A 25314-nucleotide genomic window follows, 5' to 3' on the forward strand; every position below is an offset into this window, starting at 1 on the left:
TTTGCACAGATCACCCACTTCAGAATAATCAGGAATGCTTTTTATTTTTTTAAATAAATTTATTTATTTATTATTTTATTTTTGTTTGCATTGAGCATTTGTGCACGCAGGCTTTTTCTAGCTGCAGCGACTGGGGACTACTCTTTGTTGCAGTGCTTAGGCTTCTCATTGCTGTGGCTTTTCTTGTGGCAGAGCACAGGCTCTAGGCACACGGGCTTCAGTAGTTGTGGCATGTGGGCTCAGTAGTTGTTGCATACGGGCTTAGTTGCTCTGCAGCATGTGGGATCTTCCCAGACCAGGGTTCCAACCCTTGTCCCCTGCATTGGCTGGTGGATTCTTAACCACTGCACCACCAGGGAAGTCCCAGGAATGCATTTTAGAAGTGTAGATTCCTGAGACCCACCACAGACCTAATAAGGAGTAAGGTTCAATAGCTGTATACATAACAAGGATCTGAGGTGATTTATATGCACAGTGCTATGTTTTATAAAGTTTGAAAATTCTGAAATGCAAACAAAATATATTAAAACCAAGAAGATGAAAACATGAGGATGTTCTAAACATGAAAAATAAATTTATGTTGCCCTCTAAACTTCACATTTCCTTTGTTTCAATTATCACAGCTCCTTGTCTTTTGTCTATATTGCCTCTAACGTGGGATATAAAAATGCTGTGCAAAAGTCACCTGTGACTGGCCTTACATAATGAAGTAAACTGATCATTTCTCCTTGTGGTCTGATTAAAAGATTGGATGTATTCAAAGTCTGACAAATGAAGTCTGCATTTCAGGGAATAGAAAAAAAACAGTTATTGATACTTTTCCTTTTTTACTTTGATATTGTGGTTTCATATATCCCTATATATAATTTACAGTAATCATTAATGTTCTACACTGCCTATTTCAGACTCCCTTCCTTCCAGGGTCACATTAAGATTGCATTTTCCAGACTCTTTAACTGAAGTGTTGTATAGCCACATGGCTTGGTTTGGCCAATAAAATATGAGGAGAACTGATATATATATATATATATAAACTTCTATGTGGAAGCTTTAACCACTAGCATGTGTAGGTTTCCCATCCTTCCCCCTTCCTAATGAAGATGTTTATTGGTATTATCTTGTCCCTTTTTAATCATCATAAATTGAGTATGTGCAGGAAACAGATAATTTTTCTTTATATTTTATATTTTTTCACATAAGGAAGAGTCACATCTAGATCTGATATAGAGATTATCTGTGCCTAAGTCAGACATCTTGGATTTAGAGCTTGACATAGTCACTAGATGAGATTTTTGTGTTGCCCTCCCTGAGACTGTAGTGAAAATATTATGTGTGAAGGAAGGGAATGAGCTGAATCTTTTGTGAACAGCCTCTATGGAGAACAGTATGGAAGTTCCTTAAAAAATGAAAAGTAGAGTCACCATATGATCCAGCAATCCCACTCCTGGGCATATATCTGGATAAAATTATAATTTGAAAAGGTACATGCACCCCAATATTCATAGCAGCACTATTTACAATAGCCAAGACATGGAAACACAACCTAAATGTCCAACAACAAATGAATTGATAAATAAAATGTGGTATATGTATACAATGGAATATGACTCAGCCATAAAAAAAATGAACTAATGCAATTTACAGCAACATGATGGGCTTAGAGATTATCATATTAAGTGAAGTAATTCAAAGAGAGAAAGACAAATGTCATATGATATCACTTATATGTGCAATCTAAAATATGATACAAATGAACTTATTTACCGAACAGAAACAAACTCACAGACATAGAAAACAAACTTATGGTTACCAAAGGGAAAGGGGTGGGGGGAGGAATAAATTAGGAGTTTGGGATTAGCAGATACAAACTATTATATATAAAATCGATAAGCAACAGAATCCTACTGTATAGCACAGGGAACTATACTCAGTATCTTATAATAACCTATAATGGAAAAGAATATAACTACATAACTGAATCACTTTACTGTACACTTTAAACTAACACAATATTGTAAATTAACTATACTTCAATAAAAAAATATAACTGATTATTCAAGCTCAGGAAAAAAAAATATACGAAGTTCAAATCTGTGTCAATAAGAAAAGTTTTATTAGAACACATCCATGCCCATTTGTTTATGTATTGTGTTTGGTTACTTTCACACTACAATGGCAGAGGTGAGTAGTAGCTTGGTAGGGACCATGAAATCCACAAAGCCTAAAATAATTACTATTAGACTCTTCACAGAAAATGTTTGCAAATTTATACTCCAAATAATTAATGTTTTTATTGTTCATAGTCAAATGAACTCTGAATATTTCTTGATGACATTTCAATTTTGATGAAGAAAGTTGATTGCTGATACATTTTAGTTTCTGTAATAATTGGAATTTAATATTATATTTAATATTTAATAATATTTATATTTAATATTTAATAATCCTGTGTCACCATTTAATTTAGATTCCTTAAACATTACAATCACTCAACAATAATGGATTTTTCAGGAACCACAATAAAATTGGAAAACCTTTGACAGCACTTTATTTCCAACAGTGTTTTAATAATAAGGAGAAAGTCCTCAGAGATCTTGGAAGATCTTTAATTTTGCTTGTGCAAATATTTGATATTGACATACTCTTTCATTTATCTTGAAATCACAATTTAATTATAATTATCTTACACAACTCAGTGTGAATATCTTGCCCTAATAGAATTTTATATTTTTTAAAAATTAAACATACTGTATAAAAGCTTTGATTTGCCTACATGTGAAAAGCAGTATATTTGAGGGCAACAATTTCAAAAAAAGATAATTCATTCTAAAATGTTAAATAACCCCTCTTCTGTCTAAAAATTAATTTGAATTTCTTACTTTAAAATATGTTTAAAAAAACCCCAATAAACAAGGTAATATTGGCTAAAAACACTAAAAATGTTGGATTGGGTTATAATATTGTCCAGTTACTTTTCCTTTAGATCATCCATTTAAACAACAAATTCAAGGAAAAATCGGTAGGAATTTGCTAATTATCCACTAAAATTATCCAAATTTTATGCTCCTAAAAATAAAATAAAATTTTAGACTTGAATTTATGTCTTTAGTTAAGAAGCTAAAAATTTTATTTATCAAAAGCAGCATGTTAAATTAGAAGAAATGTTAGTCTCAGCTTCAACAAACCAGTGCTTTAACATATTACTTTAGGGAGAAAGGTTCACCTTTCTGTTAACTCACTTGTATGAGGGAAGTATTACTATTTATAATGCAATTATTATATTATCTAATATAGTATAAATAGCATTAGTATTAATAATATACATTTTATATTAATATATAAGAATCCAGTTATAATATACAACTTTATTATATAATTTTATATAATAATATAATGAATAATATTATTAATCGTGATATTGGGAGTTGTGGGAAACATTTCCAAATAATGAAGGTAAGTATCACATAGAATATATTCAATAAATTATAACTGTTATTATTGTTAGTTGATTACTACCACTTATATCATTGTGTTTTATTGAGGGCCTGCCATGTATTAAGTACATTATTTACATTGTCTTATTTAATCCACCACTTACCACACTGTCTGGCAGAATAATGATTTAATAAATATTATTGGGTGAAAGAACAAGTCCTCAGAATAAATATTGAAATGAAAGTTTTATTACCCCAATTTACAGAAGATAAAAGTAGGGCTCATAATTACGTAGCTAATAGTGACAAAACATTGTATGGCTCTGTTATATCCCACTGCGGGAAGAGGTCAACTTGGCACCCATCTCCCTGTGTCTTGCTCTATTGTCCTAATTTTGTACATAAGATAAAGTTTCTGAATCTCACTATTCCACACTGAGTATTGTCATGACTCAGGTCAACATTTTTTTTTTTTTTTTTGCAGTACGCAGGCCTCTCACTGTGGCCTCTCCCACTGCGGAGAACAGGCTCTGGACGTGCAGGCTCAGTGGCCATGGCTCACGGGCCCAGCCTCTCCGCGGCATGTGGGATCTTCCCAGACCGGGGCACAAACCCGTGTCCCCTGTATCGGCAGGCGGACTCTCAACCACTGCGCCACCAGGGAAGCCCAGGTCAACCTTTTTTATGATATTTGTCACTTGCAGTTTCTATAACAAGTGATTTTCATACAGATAACTATTGTTATCATTAGTTGTTTACATATCTGCCTCCTCTACTAAACCTGTGCATACCTTAAAAGCAGTGGCAACATCTTATGCAACTTTACACTAGTCACAAATAATACAGTCATGGTACATAGTAGATATAAGATAACTTGTTATTGATTGAATGAATGGTCAAGAATGCAAAACTGATCCAAGAAGGCTAGCATGTGACTTAAACATTAGCAGAGTTCTGACACAGAGAGTTTATATGAAAATTCAAACACATAAAATCAAGGGAATTTTGCTTTAGGGTCTGAGTTGTAGTCATTACCTAATGTCTTCATTTTATAAAGTATAAATAGTTTACAAATACATTTTAGCTGTGGAAAGCAAAGTTAAGTTGATTAATGACCCAATCTAATTCTCAACAGGACTATGAAATCCAGGTGCACTCCTAAGTTTCCATTGGGGTTGTTTTTGTTTTGGTTTAGTTAACATTTACTGAGTCCTTACTATTTGCCCAGCACTTTATATACATTACTTTGTTTAACCCTCCTATGAGAATAAGTGTGTTAAAATGATTTGTTCAACATCATACTTCTAATAAGGACAAGTGATATACAGGCAGACCTCATTTTATTGTGTTTCCCTTTATTGTGCTTCAAAGATACTGTGCTTTTTACAAATTGAAGGTTTGTGGCAATCCTGCATTAAGCAAGTCTATTGGCACCATTTTTCCCAACAGTTCTTGCTCAATTCATGTTTTTGTGTCACATTTTGATAATTTTCACAATATTTCAAGCTTTCTTATTATTATATTTGTTATAAATATAAAACTTTAGTGGATGAGGAGTTGCTTCTTATGGAGCAAAGAAAGTGGTTTCTGGAAATGGACTCTACTACTGGTGAAGTTGCCATGAAGATTGTTGAAATGACAGTAAAGGATTTAGAATATTACATAAACCTAGTTGAAAACAGTGGCAAGGTCGGAGAGGATTGACTCAAATTTTGAAAGCAGTTCTACTGTGGGTAAAATCCTACCAAACAGCATTGCATGCTATAGAGAAATCATTTGTGAAAGGAAATTGTTGATCAGGGTGCCAAACTTCAGTGTTGCTTTATCTTAAGAAATTACCACAGCCACCCCAACCTCAGCAACCACGATCTTGATCAGTAAACAGCTCTCAACTTTGAGACAAGACCCTCCACCAGCAAAATGATTATGGTTTGCTGAAGGCTCAGATGATGATATTTCTTAGCCACAAACTATTTTTTAAATTAAGGTATATACATTGTTTTTTAAGACATAATGCTACTGCACACTTAGTATAGACTACAGTATAGTGTAAACATTACTTTTGTGTATACTGGGAAGCCAAAACATTGGTAAGACTTGCATTATTTTGATATTCCCTTTTTGTGGTAGTTTGAAACTGGACCCACAATATCTCTGAGATGTGCCTGTAGTTTTCATCTAGATCTGACTAATTTCAATACCCAAGACTGTACCCACTAAATTATACTACATCTAATATTCCCAGTCTCCTCAACAGTTTTTTTGCACCCTCCATGAGGAAACAGTAACAATATATGCTCATCTATAATGAATACCTATAATACACACTTATCCACTAATTCTGAAACAAAGTTGTTCAGTTCTGTTGATCTAAAACAAATAGACTGCCAGCTATTTCTCCAGCAAAAATAGGTTTATTCAGGATTAGCTAAGAATTGCAATTCAGGGTCTGCAACCATGGTGAGCCAAGTTCAAGGCCACATAGAGCAGCAACGGGAGGAGAACTTATAGAGAGTTAGCAACTTAAATGTTCATTGACGGAGGAATGGATAAGGATGTGGTATATATATATATAATGGAATATTACTCAGCTGTAAAAAGAATGACATAATGCCATTTGCAGCAACATGGATGGATCTAGAGATTATCATACTAAGTGAAGTAAGTCAGGCAGAGAAAGACAAATTTCATATAATATCACTTATATGTGGAAACTAATTTTTAAAATGATACAAATGAACTTATTTACAAAACAGAAACAAACAGATCTCAAAATCAAACTTATGATTACCAAAGTGTAAATGTGGGAGGAAGTGTTAAATTAGGAGATTTAGATTAACCTATACACACTACTATATGTGAAATAGATAACTAACAAGAACTTACTGTATAGCACAGGGAACTCTACACAATATTCTGTAATAATCTATATGGGGAAAGAATCTGAAAAAGAATGGATACATACAAATGTATAACTGATTCACTTTTGCTGTACGCCTGAAACTAACACAACATTGTAACTCAACTATACTCCAATAAAAACTTTTTAAAAAAGAAATTATAGGGCTTCCCTGGTGGCGCAGTGCTTGAGAATCCACCTGCTGATGCAGGTGACACAGGTTCATGCCCCAGTCCGGGAAGATCCCACATGCTGTGGAGCAGCTGGGCCGTGAGCCATGGCCACTGAGCCTGCGCGTCCAGAGCCTGTGCTCCACAACGGGAGAGGCCACAACAGTGAGAGGCCCACGTATAAAAAAAAAAGAACTTATGGAGGGTAAAAGGAAGTTGGGAGGGTTATAGTAAACAAAGAGTCCATGGTTTTTCACTGGTTGAGTTGTTGCCAGGAAAGAAGAGGAGCCTTTCTCTTTCCATTGGGCTCTCCTATCCTCCCCCTTCTTGTCTCCCAATTCTATTTAATTGATGTTTCTGTTTGTTACTTTTTTACAGTTCCATAAAGAGAGAGATTGCATATAAAACTGATAGTGGAAGGAAAATGAAGTAATTAGCCCCTGGTGATCAAATGTGAAGCACCTGTAAGCAAGGTACAGAAAGAAAAAAATTAAGGGTAACTGAAGGTGCTATGTCTGTTTTGAGGGGATGGTCTTGTCAGTAAACTTTGTAAGTGATGCTCTTGAATAATACAATTAAAGGGTCGGGAAAAAAACAATGCTTATAGAGAAGGTAATTCTTGAAATTCCGTATTGTTGCCTCTAAACATTGGACTTTGATTTTTATTAGCATACAAATATTCTTGGATTGGTAACTCTTCAAGTTATAGATACATTTATCTTAGTGTGAGATAAGGAATTGAAAATGTATTTCTAAAAGTCAAGAGAGAATTTGTTTAAGAATAATACTGATGGGTAAAACATGTACAACGTTAGTGGGTAAATAGGTTCTTAAACTCAAGAAAGCACATAAAAGTCAAATTCAGTGTGAAAAACTCTCATGCATAACTTAATGATCCAGAAATTTTGATGTTGGACTTTTACTCCCTTGTTTGAAGAACCCCAATCCGAGGTTAGGGTTATCCACCCTGATATAGTTAGGATTATCCACCCTGATATAGTTAGGATCTTACTTTTTGCCTAGATTGTGGAGGAATCCTTCTACCTTTCTACCCTAAGGGGGAAAAGCAGTTTCGTATTTGGGATTGCTTATAGAAGTACAGAGGAACAGCCTTGAAACAAACTCCTTATTTGGAAATTTATTTACTTCTTATGTTGTAACTTCAGGTCACCATCCTTAGCTTGATAGTAACACCACTGAGGTGCCTACAGCCTGAAGGAGACTTCTAGGTAAGCAGAAAGAAGGAGCTTGAAAATCTGTGTTCTCTGCAGTTTTATGTCTGTGTCCAGCCACACGAGGAAAGCGCAGCTTGAACAGTTCAGCCTGGTTTGTGTGACCCAGGCTCAGGTATCAGAATCAAAGTAAGGAAAGGTGTCTGTGGCTGGACAGTCACACACACACACACACACACACATTCACAAGGCACTATAGCTATAAGTGGAAAGATGATCTTTGTGAGAAAATATGAAAAAACAAGTTGGTTATGCATTGAAGTATAAAGAATAGAAGCAAATAGCAAAGACTTTAAAATCAGACACACTTGCTCACAATTCCAGCTCTGGTACGTAAAACTATTTGATTTAGAATATGTTACATAGCCTCTTACCTTTAGTTTCCTCATCTACAAATGGCAGCTGTCTTAGCAGATTTTTCAAATAACTTTCATAAGGAAGTAATAGTGTATATAGAGAATTCCTTGGTGGTCCGGAGGCTAAGACTCTGTGCTTCCACTGCAGGGAGCACGGGTTTGATCTCTGATCTGAGAACCACATACCCCTTGGCACAGCCAAAAAAAAAAATGTTGTATAAAAAGTATTCTGTGTCTACGATACAATGAGACTCAAAAAAAGGTATCAATGATCATGATGATAATCATGTCAATTATGAAGATAATAAGTAATAATGACATTGATACTGTAATTATTTTAGCAAAAGCTTTAGACAAAAAAATTGTGAATTAATACCATATAACATTACTATATACTGCATAAAACTTCAATAATAATTTTAAAATGTACATCATATTCACCAATTATCTCTTTCCTGATTTTTGAAGAATTTTTCATATCACATTAGTAAGCAAAACTACTCTATTATCATTTTCCTTAGGTACAGAAATATGACTCCTACCTGGGCATTTTTTAATATGATAAGTCAAACAACAAACATTCAAAATTAGTAAAGATATGGAAGATTGGAGCAACAAACTTAACAAGGTTGATCTAATACATACATATACATACACATCATACACACATATATATTTATATATATATTTATATATATATATATATATATATATAGAGAGAGAGAGAGAGAGAGAGAGAGAGAACGCTGAATTCCAAATACAGAATATATATATTGAAGAACAGTATGCAGGGAACATGAATGAAAAATAAACATGTAATGGTCAAAATGACATACAAAAGTCAGAAAAGTTACATAATAAAGATAACATCCTTTGACCAAAATGCAAGTAAATAAATTATCACAATATGAATATAGTTGAAAAATATTTAGAAACTTTAAAATGTCCTTCTCAATAAATTGTGAGTTAAAGAGGTAGTTATACTGGAAATTACACAATATTTAGATCTGAATCCTAATGAGTACTACGAAAAAATTAGGGGATGTAGCTAAATTGTTATTTAGAGGGAAATTTATACAAAAATTATATATTTCTTTTAATTTTGAAAATTCATCACTAAAACATTCAACTTAGAGTCATGGAGATGGAAACTAAACCTAAATATAAAAGAAAAGGAAAAATTATAAAGATAAAAACAAATAATTAATTAAAATAAAACAGAACCTTGTTCTTTGGAAATACATAGAAAGAAATACTGATCAGTAGGAAAGAAAAGATGCAGATACAAATAAATAAAATTAAGGACAAAAGGAGAATATAACTAGAAAGACAGTATAGATATTAAAAATTCATTGGAGAGGGCTTCCCTGGTGGCGCAGTGGTTGGGAGTCTGCCTGCTGATGCAGGGGACGTGGGTTCATGCTCCAGTCCGGAAGGATCCCACGTGCCGCGGAGCGGCTGGGCCCGTGAGCCATGGCCACTGGGCCTGTGCGTCTGGAGCCTGTGCTCCACAATGGGAGAGACCACAACAGTGAGAGGCCCGCGTACCGCAAAAAAAAAAAAAAAAAAAATTCATTGGAGAATACTATGAACACATTTATCCAACATTTGAAACTAGATGAGATAAATACCTCAAAAAAAATTAGTAAAACAGACCAAAAGAGAAAATCAATGGAACTTAATCAATAATTGAAAGAACACGCATAAAAGTTCCAGATTATTTTTACCAAAAATACAAAGAAAAAAGATAATTCCTATATAATTTAAAATTTTTTATAGGTTAGAAAATATATCCTTAATTTATTCAGGAGAAAAAATCAGTAAAAGAAAGACAATTATAGACTAATGTCAATTATGAGTATACATATAAAAATTCCACAACAATAAAAAAATCTTTCCATCATGTTTAAAAAAAAAAAAATATATATATATATATATATATATATATATATATATATCATGACCAAGAAAAGTTTATTTTCAAAAAGCAAAAAAGTTTTAGGTCAGAAAATATATTAATCAAATATATCATATAAAATGATTTCAGAAGAACCTATGTGATTGTAATAACAGATGTAATCATTCAATTAAATTTCAATACACATTCATGTTAATTTTTTTTTTCAGAACATAAAGATAGAGACTTCACCTAACCTGAGAAAGTTACCTACCAAAATATGTAAACAAGAGAACTTCATTAACCTGATTGAGGCAATCTATTATAAATATGCAACAGGCATTATCCCTAATGCTACCATTTTAGAAACATTGCTATTAAAGTTAGAGACAAGATAAAGTTCACATTTTTCAAACCTGTTAATATTCTACAAAGTCCTTAGGTAATTAAATAGGAGAAACAACCAACCCAATTTCAATGAGCATTCCTATCACCAAAAGAGTGGTCTATAAATACAATGTTCTACAAAAAGAAGGAATTTTTGGAGAAATAGCTAATTCCAGTATGAATTAGGAAATGTACAAATTGAGTTTAGAGCACCTTGTCATGTCTGAAATCTAAGAAGCTATTAAAAACTATTAGGATCATGACAAAAAACATCCCACAGAAGTCAACTTGAAGGGGCTCATACTAGCCAAAGATGGGATAATTTGTTCATTAAAAAAGAATAATAACAATGAGAGAGAGAGAGAGAATAGTCAGCAACCAATAATGAAGAAATTTCCCTTAAGAAAAATGGAATTAGAAACCCATTCATTAAAGCTTTTCCATATACCCTTCATCTGGATAAACTACAATGAGCTGATTATTGCAAATAAATACATAGAACAGCAGTGTATAAAGTTCAATAATACAGTGGTCAGATGTTCTTACTGGATCAGTTTGTTGAAGGAAGTTTCCATAGGTATGGGAAATCTGTAACAACCACAGCCCAATCGAAACTCTAATTGTGGTAAATAACTTATGGAACATCTATGTAGCTAAATCTTTTATCTGGAAGTGTGGCAAGGCTAAACAAACAAAAATAAAATGAGAATCTGTGCTCTGGTTTAGTGGTTTCTACAAATATAGAGAAAAGACAAGAGACAGGGTCATGGGCAAGACTGTCAGAGGTAGAGAAGTAATATATGATTCCTTCCCTCAAGGTTTTTCATGATCTAGTAGCAAAGACAAGTATATAAATAAATATAAGACAACCTAGAGTAAGTTAGGTGTCCTAAGAAAGCATGGTGATAGGAAAGTGTTATATCTGGGGTGGCTCAGCCTGAAAGCATTCTGGATTCTTTGTGGCAGGTAATAGGATAAGCAAGTTATAGATGAACCAAAGGCAATAGACTTGTATAGTTGACTCAAATTGAAAAGCCTAATTTTTAGTGTTCAAAAAAGTATTGTGAACTGAGCTTAGACAAATTTCAGAGTCCTGGTTCTTAGTTGTGGAATGAAATATCATAGTAGAAGTGTCACTTAATTAAGGATGTGATAGATTTTGCCAAAATAAGCCACAATATTTTGCAGTTCCTCCCATTAAGGAGTTAAGTATATCTTTGTACCTTTGAGTTTTGCCTTGGTCATGTGAATTGTTTTGGCTAATAAAACATTATTAAATATGTACAAGCAGAGGTTTTAAAAGTATTCACATAATGGGGTATGCACTCTTTTACTAATGGAGACTCTTCTGTACCTACTGTAAACTAGCCCAGGAAAAATATAAATAGATTGGATTTCATTACAATCTATTAAACTAAAAAATTATGTTTGTGCTTCAAATGATTCTATGAAGAAAGTGAAAATACAACTCACAGAATGGGAGAGAATATGGGAGAAGATATTTGCAAATCGTATCTCTTAGAACTTAATAATAAAAAGACAAATAATGGAATTATAAAATAGGCAGAGAATTTGAGTAGACATTCCTCAAAATAATATATATTAATGGTCAATAGATATGTGAAAGGATGCTCAACATCAGTAATTATTAGGATAATGCAAATCAAAACTATAATGAGATTCCACTTCACAGCCAATAGAATTTCTATAATCAAAAAGATAAGTGTTGACAAAGAATTGGAAAAACTGGAACCTTTACACACTGCTGGAAAGAATGTAAAATGGTGCAGATACTTTGGAAAACAGTCTGGCAGCTCTTCAAAAGCTTAAACATAGATTTACCATATGACCTAGCAATTCTACTCCTAGTTATATACCCAAGAGAGGTGAAAATATATGTTCACATGAAAACTTGTACATGAATGTTCATAATATTCATAATAGCCAAAAAGTGAAAACAACCCAAATATCTATCAACCAATGAATGGATAACCAAATGTCATATGACCATAGAATGGCATATTATTCAGCAATAAAAATAAATAAAATACTGATACATGCTATAACTCATATGAACCTTGAAAGCATTATATTAAGGGGAAGAAGCCAGTCACAAAAGACCACACATAATATGATTCCTTTTATATTGAATATTCATAGTAGGCAAATCCATAGAAACAGAGAGTACTAATGGGTCCCTTAGGTTAAGGTAAATGGGGAGGATTGCCGGAAGATAGCTAAAGTGTATAATACTTCTTTGGGGGATAATGAAAATTTTCTAAATTTGATTGTGGTTATGGTTGCACAGCTCTGTGAACATACTAAAAGTCATTAAATTGTACACTTAAATGGGTAAATTGTATGATGTGTCAATTATATCCCAATAAAACTGTTACCAAAACATAAAATTGAAGAACATAAAATCATATCAGAACAACTAGAAATGTGTCATGTGTTTAGAAGGAAAGTAAATACCATGAAAATATTAATTCTGACAAAATTAATTTATGAATTTAATGCAGTTTCATTTAGAAGACAAGTGTTTGGGGCTGGAATTCTTGAAATTGGTTTAAAATAATTTAAAAGATTATATAAAATAAAAAATGCCTGAGTATATCCAATAAAATAATAAAAATGCAAATAGTGAGGGCTCATTTCAGCAGCTATTAAAATGTATCATAAAACCACTACCATCAAAACGGTATAGTACTCATAAAATTATACAAATAGATTATTTAAAAATAAAACAGGTATTTGATGCAAAAAACAAGGTTTACAGCATTTTACTCAGTGAAAGTTATCACCCATGAATTTTATACCCTATCAAGTTTTCATTCATGTGTGAAGATATCCAAAAGGGCTTATTGGAAACACATAGACTTAAGATTATTTAACCGATGTACTCTCTGTGAAAAAATAAATTCTTCACATTTTCATGTTATTGAAAGACAATTAAACAAAACTCACAGATGAGGATATTGAAATATAAAACAATTGGAGTGAATTTTAAAACCCTTTAGAGACTTCCAATTTCCAGTTCTACATGTAAGGAGCTTGGAAGTTGACACTCCATGCTAACAAGTAAAAAGCTTAACAGATTGAAAAATCAACTCTTCTTGGATCTAGAAGAGAAGAGAGGACACAGGGCAAACCACTGCCTCCTAAACTGGAGAGACAGACAAGTGAATATGAGTCACAGTTACAAGAGCAGAGACTCATGAGTGGAAGCCAATAAAGGAACCAGGGCTGGGATAGTAAAACCTGAACAGTAACTGATGAATTGCAATTCCAGCCCACTCTAGCCATCCTATCCCATCTAATTGGGGAGAAAAACACTATGAAGTTCATAGTCCAGAGGCATAGACTCATTAAAAGACTGAGACCTATTCATAGTACTACAGACCGTTGTCCCCACTTACACACACCACCATATTTCTGAAGTCCTATTTATAGCAACTCCTTTTACCCAGTTCATTATTTCCAGCTATTAAGAAAAATTTATAAGACATAAATACAGACAAGGCAAAAAAAAAACAATTTGAAGAGACAGATCAGAACCAGACATGGAAGGGATGTTGGAACTGTCAGATCAGGAATTTAAAACAACAGTAATTATCATGGTAAGGGCTCTAATGGATAAAGTAGATAACATGCAAAAATAGATGGGCAATGTAAACAGAAAGATGAAAATCCTAAGAAACAACCAAAAAGAAATGCTAATGATTCAAAACACAGAAATGAAGAATTATTTCTGCTGGGCTTATTAGTAGACTGGACACAGCTAAGGAAAGAATCTCTGAGTTTGAGGATATCTCAAAAGAAACCTCCAAAACTGAAAAGCAAAGAGAACAAAGATAAACAAACAGAAGAGAATATCCAAGGACTGTGATACAACTACAAAAGGTGTAGCATACACATAACAGGAATATCAGAAGGAGAAAAAAGAGAGAAAGAAACAGAAGAAATATTTGAAAAATAATGACTAAGAACTTCCTCCAAATTAATGTCAGACACCAGCCTACAGATACAGGAAGCTCAGAGACCACCAAGAAGGATAAATGCCCCAAAAAACCCCAAAACCCTACACTGAGGCACACCAATAAGAGTGTTCACAGTGGCAATATACATAACAGCTTCAAACTCAAAGACATACACTAACAAAAGTAACTAGGAAGAGATCATTTCATATACATGTACTTCCAAAACTGTAAGAGAAAAACATTTATGTTATTTATAGTGTTCCATACCCTGGGAAAAGAAGAAAACACATACAAATGCTTATAAAATACATACAAAATAAAATGCATATAGCTATACAATTTCATATACAATATCTGAAATGTGTATAATTTATTTCAGGAAGTAATGAGTTTTATGAGGAAAAATAAAGCAGGGTAAAGGGGATAGAGAATATGGGGAAGATAGTGTTATGGAGGTCATGGAAATCCACTGGGTTAGATGATGTTTGAGCAGGAATTTAAGAGAAATGAAATTGAGCCATATAGACATATTTAGGAAGAACACTCTAGGCAAAAGAATCAGAATGGAAAAGTCCTGTTTTATGAACATGGTTGGTATTTGGGGGGAAAAACATGGAGGGTATTAATGGCTTCCATGGAGTGACTGAGAGCAAATAGTGATAGGAAATGAGATCATAGAAGCAGCTGAGGGCCATATCTTTCTAGGGACTCATAAGCAACTGCAAGGAATTTAGATTTATTCTGAAAGAGAGGATATCTTTAGAAGGTGAGTGATATATATTTGTAAAGGATAATTCTGGCTGCTCTATGGTGAATAGACTAGCAGGGCAAGTATGGATGCAGGGAGAAGATTTAGAGGTTATGGAAATCCAAGTAGTATTTGGAGATGGTAAGAATGGTCAGATTATTACAAATATAGAGCTGATTTATTGAACGTGGTATATAAGAAAAAAAATCAATACTGATGCCAAGGATTTTGACCTGAGCAAGTGGAAGAATGAAGTTGCCTTTTATTGAGATGTGTTATATTTGTAAAGAAAAATGTTCTATGTATCTATGTATCTATCTATATATCATAATGTAGTAGATATATCTGGTGTGGGATTAACAATGATATTTTTTTGTTGTTTGTGTGTGTGTGTGTGTGTGTGTGTGCGTATCTATACTTTTAATTTGTATTCAACAAATGTATTTGTTTTCTATTGCAGCCATAACAAATTACCACAAACATACTGGCTTAAAACAACACAAATTTATTATCTTATAGTTCTGTGGGTCATAAATCTAACATGGCTCTCACTGAACTAAAATCAAGGTGTCAGCAAGGCTGCATTCCTTCCCAGAGGCTCTACAAGAAAATTAACTTCCAGTTTCTAAAGGTAACCTGCATTCCTTGGCTTGCACCCCCCTTCTTTCATCTTTAAAACCATTAATGTCAAATCTCTCTGACACTTACATTGACACACACTTCTCTTTGACCACAGCTGGGGAACATTCTTTCCTTTTTAAAGATTCTTTTGATTAGGTGGGGCCCACCTGGATAATCTGTGGTAATCTCTGGGATAATCAATGTCTTTAATCACATCTGTATAGTCCCTTTTACCAGGTGGCTAGCATATTCACAGGTTCCAGGAATTAGGACATAGACATAATTTGGAGGACTGTTATTCTTTCTACCACAATAAAAAAACATTTGTGGAAGAAATATTTGCATGGGTGATATATAAAATATTCTTATGCCCATTACCCATCAATAATCACTGCTGAATTTTTAGTCAACTTCCTTCTAAACTCTGAGCATGTATGCTATCTTTTCTTTTTCCAATTAATATTGTAATATACACACATGTATTCATTGAACATTCACTTGTCAGTGTCAGGCCCTGTGTTTGACACCAGAGATATAAACTATAACTTACTTTACCTATATAACATTATATTATAAATATTTACATATGATTTTCAAATACCATATGGATGTACCAAAATTTATTCAACAGTACACTAATATTGGACCTTAGAATTACCACATTATAATTCACACATAAATTTATATACATTTTTGTGTATTTTCTGGATATTTTATCTGTATGTATTGTTACAAATATGGTGCTTATCATTCTGCAACCATTACTTTTCAATTAAATATATCTTAAAGAACTTTCTATCTCAGTACATATAAATATGAATAATTCAATAGAGTGGATATACTATATTTAACTTAGTGATTATTATTATCATGAATGTTTAAGTTTTTTTCTATTTGTTTTCTGTTATAGGCTGTTTTTTTAAATTGCTTTCCCCAAAGGTTGTGCCTATTTAAATTCCCTTCATAGAAGGTCAGCTTTGCAGGCAGTAGTATTGGCAGCGGCAGGTGGGAAATGGCACACTACTTGATCTCCATCTTTGGCACCAAAAAAGACAAAGTCAACTATTCATTTTGTTTCAAAATTGGAGTATGTCCTCATGGAGACAGATCCTCTCAGTCGCACAATAAACCAACCAGACCATTGCCTGCTTGAACATGTACCATAACCTTCAAAACTCTTCATTGCCTGCTGACAGTTTGTGCTGTGCTATGAGTGATGTCAAAATGCAAGTACATTATGATGAAATTTTTGAGGAGGTTTTTACAGAAATAGAAAAATAGGGTTAAGTTGAAGAGAAGAATGTCTGTGATAACCTTGGAGATCACCTAGGTGTAAACATGTATGTCAAGTTTCATCCTGAAGAAGATGCAGAAAAGGATTTGATTGACTTGAGGCTCTCCTCTGGGACAGACGTCAGAGAAGCCTGATGCCACCAGTATGAAAAGGGAGTGTGTACAGGAGAAGGCTTCTGCAACTTCATGCGTTTGAAGCCCATTTCTAGAGAATTGTGGTGAGAGTTATATGGACACCATTGCAAGAAGCACAGATGGAGGTCAGGGTCTGGGGACCAGAGTGTGGACGGAAGGTAGCGGAGAGATCATGAAAATTCTAAGCCATGCCATTTTTACCCTATGTCTTCTAGAAAGTGTAGTTGATTGACCAAACTAGTTCATAATGGGAATTTTTTTAAACAAAAGCAACAAAACCAACAAGGATGGGTTTCTGAATAAAATCAGTAGTGATATAGTAAAAAAATAAATAATACTCATCACAAGTTTATGAAGCTGACCATCTCATAGAACATTGGTTATTGTTTTAATATTGATTTTTTATTACAAACAATGTTGAATATTTTGTTTGCTAATGGCCATTTATATTTATTTTCCTAGTTATTTATTGTCTCTTAATATTTTTACCACAAAATAGCATTCTTCATATATCAATAAGATTGTTTGGTTCTGGCCCCTAAAATGGGCAGGATTGAGCCTATATATTGGAGATCAATAGTACTAGCAGCTGAGTTGTAATTAGGAAAGGCAGGGACTAACAGACAGGTTATATTTGTTGTGCATAAAGACTACAAAATGAATAACTATGAAATTAGGGATAGAATTAGATGAGGTTACCAAAGATAGAAACAAGCAGTTCAACATGGCTAAGCAATGGATCTCATGTATTAGAAACATAATAAATAAGCTTAGAGAAGTGGGTTGGAGCCATATATTGTGGAGAACCATGAATTTCAGTTTGAAGAGTCTGTTTTGTTTTTGTTTCTCTTTTTCTGTAAGTAGGAAGAAATTTGTTAGGAGCTCCATTAGAGCTGTGCTGTAGTAAAATTAATCTCCCCACTGCTGAATTAGAATGGAGAGAGGCTGGAGTTAGGAAAACAAATTGAGTCCACTCTCTCACAAAAAATAAAAACAAACCTGAAGTGGTAGAAATCCAAGACTTGTTAATTTAGCAACTGATCTGATGTGGGAAGAAGGGTGGGGAGTAATAAGAAAAAGTAAAAAAAAATATGATTATAAGTGTTGATGTGAGGAGAATAGAGGTAAAATCAATAGAAAATAGTAAGGGAAACCATGCAGCAAAGCAAAGTAGTTAAGTACAAGGACCCTAGTGCTAGATTTTCAAGCTCAAGTCCTGGCTCTACTATTTACCAGCTGTATGACCGTGGGCAGTCACTGAAACATTCTGCGGCTCAGTTTCCTTATCTGTAAAATGGGAATGATGGTAGAAATTATACCTACTTCAGAATTTAGTGCCTTATTTTATGTAAAGCACTTAGAACAATTCCTGATATTTTATTATTTACTAGTATTTAAAAAACCCCAAAAATGCAATTAAGTAAATTTGAAGATCTAATTGGCTTTATCCAGTGATTCATGGGTTGGGCATCATCCCATCTAGCAACTAGAAGAGAGTTCTGAGTACAAAATGGGAAATTTTTATAGACAGATGGAGGGTGGGGTAAGAAACTATTAACAAAATAAAAGAAAGGGCTATTTTCAGGCCAGGACATCTTTTTTTTTTTTTTTTTTTTTGTGGGAGAAGAGAAAGCAAAGAAGTTACCACGCAGATTGCTTCTTCTTCCTGTGGGAGATGGAGAGGCACATGACTGATGACCTTACTGGTACATGACAGAAAATTCCAGACTGGTCCATTAAGATTACATTTAAACTGCAATTAGATCAGGTATTAAATCTAGGTTTGGTATCATGGGCTTTAGCACAAGTGATGTCATTTGAGGCCTGTGGTTTTCTTATAACACTATATTTTAAAAAGATGATATGCTAAGTTTTGGAATTGTTAAGTTTATTAATAACCTATCTCAGTATTGAGAAGCAGTGGAAGTTGAAAATTATATCTGAAACTCAAATGATAAGGAGGGTTTGACACACAGATTTTGGAGTCAATTTCATAGGTATAACTGAAACTCTCTGGGAGTAAATGTAATAAACCTAAATAAAGAAAGAAAAAAACAAAGGCAAAGAGGGACTAGGGCGAAGTTGGGAGAATATCTAACTTTAAGATGTGGGGGAGCACGGAAAAGGAGTCAGCTAAAGATACAGAAAAAGATCAGTAAGATTGTTAACAGAACTAATAGGCTGGTGAAGACTCAGAAAAAAAAGGCAAAAGTTTGATGAGAAATTATTGGTCAACAATATGAGTGACTTCAGAGAGTCTGGACTTCTTTTGCTTGATATTATGGAGTTTTTAAGAGTTTCTATCCACATTGAAGAATCTCCTCTGGTTCCCCTTTCAATGAATTCCACTGTCAAGATAGTATTCTCTCTCCTGAGGTTTAGAGTGACTGGCATCTGTATCTGCTTAGAAAAATGAGAAAGAAATAAAGCTATCCTTATATTATTTAGATTATAAAAAATGTTGTTATGTACTTGCATTGAAAATGGCTCTCCGAGTTAAGAGAGACAGTTCATGCCTCCTCTTGGTTCTGAGAAATAGACTACCACTAGAATGTACTTAGAGCATTACCAGAATAGATGACAGATGCAAACATCATAGTGAAGGGAAAAGGCTGAAATTAAACTTTTGCCAAAACAATCCAATGAAAATGTCAGTTACTTCAGGTCTAACTTTTTGAATGCCTCATTCTGTAATTTGGCATGAAATTGGGAGTGGGTAAATTCAGGCAAGATACTTAGAGTAGGAAATTCTTAGTCTAAACAAGTTCATTAAAATTTCAGGGGCCTTTAACACCTCAGTAACAGCCTGCCCACAGGTTAACATTTATTGTTTTGAACTGCCAACATCTTGCTTTTATGGTATACATTTATATGCTAAATTGCCTATTTCGTTAAGCTGTAAGTTCTCATTTAACAGCATCAGAAATAAGATTTGACTATGTGTTTGTATTTTATTAGTGCTATACCAGACTTCCTAATAGCTCAAAATTCCTAAAGGCAGAAATTCATTGCATCCCCTTCATAAGATGCTTACCTAAAATAATTTGTTATAAATACTATATTTGCATACACTTGAAGTTTTCAGACTTGGGTCGTCAGGAAAAGTGGACAAAATTAGTTCATTTAATTTTGCCTTTAAGCAAATCATAAGTGAAAAGTTTAAGCAATTATATAAAGAAAATAAAAGTACAAGCTAACAAATGCTGATTCTTTTCTTAATGATTTCAGAGTAAATCAGCAGGAAACTCCAGGGAAATGGATGCTGAGTAACGATACACTATTATAAGCATTCTCATGTATAACATAGAGTTGCCAGATATTTGCATGGTGGGCGAGAGAGTTCACTTGACTCTATTGAACATGATATAATATTATGAAGTATTTAACACAGGAACTTCAAAATCCAAACCTCAATTTGATGTAGTGAGAAGAAAAAGTATTGGTTAAGGGCACAGATTGAAAAGGAAATTGAAAAATCCTACTCAGAAAAAGACTCTCTACACTGGTGGATAGCAGAGACTAAAAATATGTTCCATTTGGGAAACACCATGCCACCCACACTTTTCCACCTATTTTCAGAACCTTTTTCTCCTACACTTGAAATGCATTGGCATCAAAACACAAGGAGAATACTAGATTTATAAATCAAGGCACAGAATTTTTAACCCATAAATTATAAAGGATTTTATTCCCCTTGAAGATCTTTTTTTTAAAAAATCTGGCATGAAAACGAATGAATGTTTTTTTTCTCCTTAGTGTTGAAAGAATTGGATATGCAAGGGAAATTAAATAAAGTGAAACAAATTTGTTGACTACTAAGTATGTGTCAGATACTAAGTCACTTTGTATTGGGCAGATTGGTCACCACTTCAACATGATTGTATCCCTTTTCATTTTGTCACAGCTTTTTGATTTAGGTGGTATCAATACAACACTTACTCCCAACAACAGAATCTGATATTTTTTGTAAATTTCTTTGCTAAAGTTATTTGCTCAGTGTGGGAACATGACTGAGAAAGTCTCATAAGTGGGAACTCCAGGACTTTTGTTCAATATTTGGAGGAGACATGCTTTTTTCTTTCCCCCTTGATGAGAATAAGAAAGCATGTAAATCTGGGAGCTGCTGTCAGCCACCCAGCTACGAGAGTAGTCAGCCCCCAGATAAAGCCAACATAAGAGAAGGGAAGAGCCAAGATATTTATAGGAAAACAGAGCTGCAATCCTCATGGCATCATAAATCTCTATATCAAACCACGCTTCAGCCCACACTCTCTAACACTGAAAGCAAGCAGGACCCTCTGGGGCTCTCCCGGGCACAAAACCCTTTCCATTGCCCCCCACCCCACCCCCATTTCTTGTTCTTAGGAAAAAGGTTTTCAGCCTTCTAGGCCTTCCCTGAGTTCCAAAGGGCAGATACAAACAGTTGTTAATCAGGGAAGGGCAGGAATGCAGGAAGAAACAATAGTGCAGTATGAGGCCTGGGCCTGGCTCCTCCTTGGGAATGTGCCTAACAATATTTTTCTTTTTGAATTTTATTTAATTTATTATTTTATACAACAGGTTCTTATTAGTATTTCATTTTATACATATTAGTGTATATATGTCAATTAATCCGACCACCACCCCCACCACTTTCCCCCTTGGTGTCCATACGTTTGTTCTCTACATCTGTGTCAATATTTCTGCCCTGCAAACCGGTTCATCTGTACCATTTTTCTAGGTTCCACATATATGTGTTAGCATACGGTATTTGTTTTTCTTTCTGACTTACTTCTCTCTGTATGACAGAACCTAAGTCCATCCACCTCACTACAAATAACTCAGTTCCATTCGTTTTAATGGCTGAGTAATATTCCATTGTATATATATACCACAACTTCTTTATCCATTCATCTGTTGATGGGCATTTGGGTTGCTTCCATGACCTGGCTATTGTAAATAGTGCTGCAATGAATATTGGGATGCATGTGTATTTTGAATTATGGTTCTATCTGGGTATATGCCCAGTAGTGGGATTACTGGGTAATATGGTAATTCTATTTTTAGTTTTTTAAGGAACCTCCATACTGTTCTCCATAGTGGCTGTATCAATTTACATTCCCACCAACAGTGCAAGAGGGTTCCCTTTCTCCACATCCTCTCCAGCATTTACTGTTTGTAGGGCTTGATGATGGCAATTCTGACCAGTGTGAGGTGATACCTCATGGTAGTTGTTTTTTTTTTGGTATGCAGACCTCTCACTGCTGTGGCCTCTCCCGTTGCAGAGCACAGACTCTGGACGCGCAGGCTCAGTGGCCATGGCTCACGGGCCCAGCCACTCCACGGTGTGTGGGATCCTCCCAGACTGGGGCATGAACCCATGTCCCCTGCATTGGTAAGCAGACTCTCAACCACTGCACCACCAGGGAAGCCCTTCATTGTAGTTTTGATTTGTATTTCTCTAATAATTAGTGATGTTAAGCATCTTTTCATATGCTTCTTGGCCATCTGCATGTCTTCTTTGGAGAAATGTCTGTTTAGGTCTTCTGCCCATTTTAGGATTGGGTTGTTTGCTTTTTAATATTGAGCTGCATGAGCTGTTTATATATTTTGGAGATTAATCCTTCGGCCATTGATTCGTTTGCAAATATTTTCTCCCATTCTGAGGGTTGTCGTTTCGTCTTGTTTGTAATTTCCTTTGCTTTGCAAAAGCTTTTAAGTTTCATTAGGTACCATTTATTTACTTTTGTATTTATTTCCATTACTCTAGGAGGTGGATCAAAAAAGATCTTGCTATGATTTATGTCAAAGAGTATTCTTCCTATGTTTTCCTCTAAGAGTTTTATAGTGTCCCGTCTTACATTTAGGTCTCTAAACCACTTTCAGTTTATTTTTGTGTATCGTGTTAGGGAGCATTCTAATTTCATTCTTTTACATGTAGCTGTCCAGTTTTTCCAGCACCACTTATTGAAGAGACTGTCTTTTCCCCATTGTATATCCTTGCCTCCTTTGTAATAGATTAGTTGACCATATGTGTGTGGCTTTATCTCTGGGCTTTCTATCCTGTTCCATTGATCTATGTTTCTGTTTCTGTGCCAGTACCGTATTGTCTTGATTACTGTAGCTTTGGAGTATAGTCTGAAGTCAGGGAGTCTGATTCTTCCAGTTCCATTTTCTCCCCTCAAGACTGCTTTTGCTATTTGGGGTCTTTTGTGTCTCCATACAAATTTTAAGACTTTTTGTTCTAGTTCTATAAAAAAATGCCATTGGTAATTTGATAGGGGTTGCATTGGCTCTGCAGATTGCTTGAGTAGCATAGTCATTTACACAATATTGATTCTTCCAATCCAAGGACATGGTAAATCTCACCATCTGTTTGCATAATCTTTAATTTCTTTCATCAGTGTCTTATAGTTCTGTGCATACAGGTCTTTTGTCTCCCTAGGTAAGTTTTTTCCTAGGTATTTTATTTTTTTGTTGTTGCAGTGGTAAATGGGAATTTTTCCTTAATTTCTCTTTCAGGTTTTTCATCATTAGTGTATAAGAATGCAAGAGATTTCTGTGTATTAATTTTGTATCCTGCAGCTTTACCAAATTAATTGATTAGCTCTAGTAGCTTTCTGGTGGCATCTTTAGGATTATCTATGTATAGTATCATGTCATCTGCAAATAGTGACAGTTTTACTTCTTCTTTCCTGATTTGGATTCCTTTAATTTCTTTTTCTTCTCTGATTTGTGTGGCCAGGGCTTCCAAAACTGTGTTGAATAATAGTGGTGAGAGTGGGCATCCTTGTCTTGCTCCTGATCTTAGAGGAAATGTTTTCAGTTTTTCACCATTGAGAATGATGTTTGCTGTGGGTTTGTCATATATGGCCTTTATTATGTTGAGGTAGGTTTCCTCTACGCCCACTTTCTGAATAGTTTTTTTTTTTTTATCATAAATTGGTGTTGAATTTTGTCAAAAGCTTTTTCTGCATCTATTGAGATGATCATATGGTTTTTATTCTTCAATTTGTTAATATGGTGTATCACATTGATTGATTTGCATATATTGAAGAATACTTGCATCCCTGGGCTAAATCCCACTTGATCACAGTGAATGATCCTTTTAATGTGTAGTTGGATTCTGTTTACCAGTAGTTTGTTGAGGACTGTTGCATCTATATTCATCAGTGTTACTGGTCTGTAATTTTCTTTTTTTGTAGTATGTTTGCCTGGTTTTGATATCAGTGGATGGTGGCCTCATAGAATGAGTATGGGAGACCTCCTTCCTCTGCAACTTTTTGGAAGAGTTTGAGACGGATAGGTATTAGTTATTCTCTAAATGTTTGATAGAATTCACCTGGGAAGCCATCTTGTCTTGGACTTTTGTTTGTTGGAAAATTTTTAATCACAGTTTCAATTTCAGTACTTGTGATTGGTCTGTTCATATTGCCTATTTCTTTCTGGTTCCGTCATGGAAGGTTATACCTTTCTAAGAATTTGTCCATTTCTTCCTGGTTGCCCATTTTATTGGCATAGGGTTGCTTGTAGTAGTCTCTTAGGATGCTTTGTATTTCTGCAGTGTCTGTTGTAACTTCTCCTTTTTCATTCCTAATTTTATTGATTTCAGTCTCCTCCCTCTTTTTCTTAATGAGTCTGGCTAATGGTTTATCAAGTTCGTTTATGTTCTCAAAGAACCAGCTTTTAGTTTTATTGATCTTTGCAATTGTTTTCTTTGTTTCTATTTCACTTATTTCTGTTCTGATCTTTATGATTTCTTTCCTTCTAGTAACTTTGGGTTTTGTTTGTTCGTTTTTTCTCTAGTTCCATTTGGTGTAATGTTAGATTGTTTATTTGAGACTTTTCTTTTTTCTTGAGGTAGGCTTGTATTGCTATAAACTTCCCTCTTAGAACTGCTTTTGCTGCATCCCATAGGTTCAGATCATCGTGTTTTCTTTGTCATTTATCTCTAGATATTTTTTGATTTCCTCTTTGATTTCTTCAGTGATCTCTTGGTTATTTAGTAACAGATTGTTTAACCTCTATGTGTTTGTGTTTTGTTTTGTTTTTGTCCCTATAATTGATTTCTAATCTCATATCATTGTGGTCAGAAAAGATGCTTGATTCAATTTTCTTAAATTTACTGAGGCTTGATTTTTGACCCAAGATGTGATCTATCCTGGAGAATGTTCCATGTGCAC

At 34.3% G+C, this 25314-nt stretch overlaps 1 pseudogene; it reads left to right on the plus strand.

Annotated features, from left to right (window-relative positions):
- The first annotated feature begins 16728 nt into the window (after positions 1-16728).
- LOC116747126 lies at positions 16729-17314 on the plus strand (annotated as a pseudogene).
- Positions 17315-25314: the final 8000 nt, after the last annotated feature.

The sequence above is a fragment of the Phocoena sinus genome, chromosome X (assembly GCF_008692025.1).
Source record: "Phocoena sinus isolate mPhoSin1 chromosome X, mPhoSin1.pri, whole genome shotgun sequence".
In the NCBI taxonomy this organism is placed as follows: domain Eukaryota; kingdom Metazoa; phylum Chordata; class Mammalia; order Artiodactyla; family Phocoenidae; genus Phocoena; species Phocoena sinus.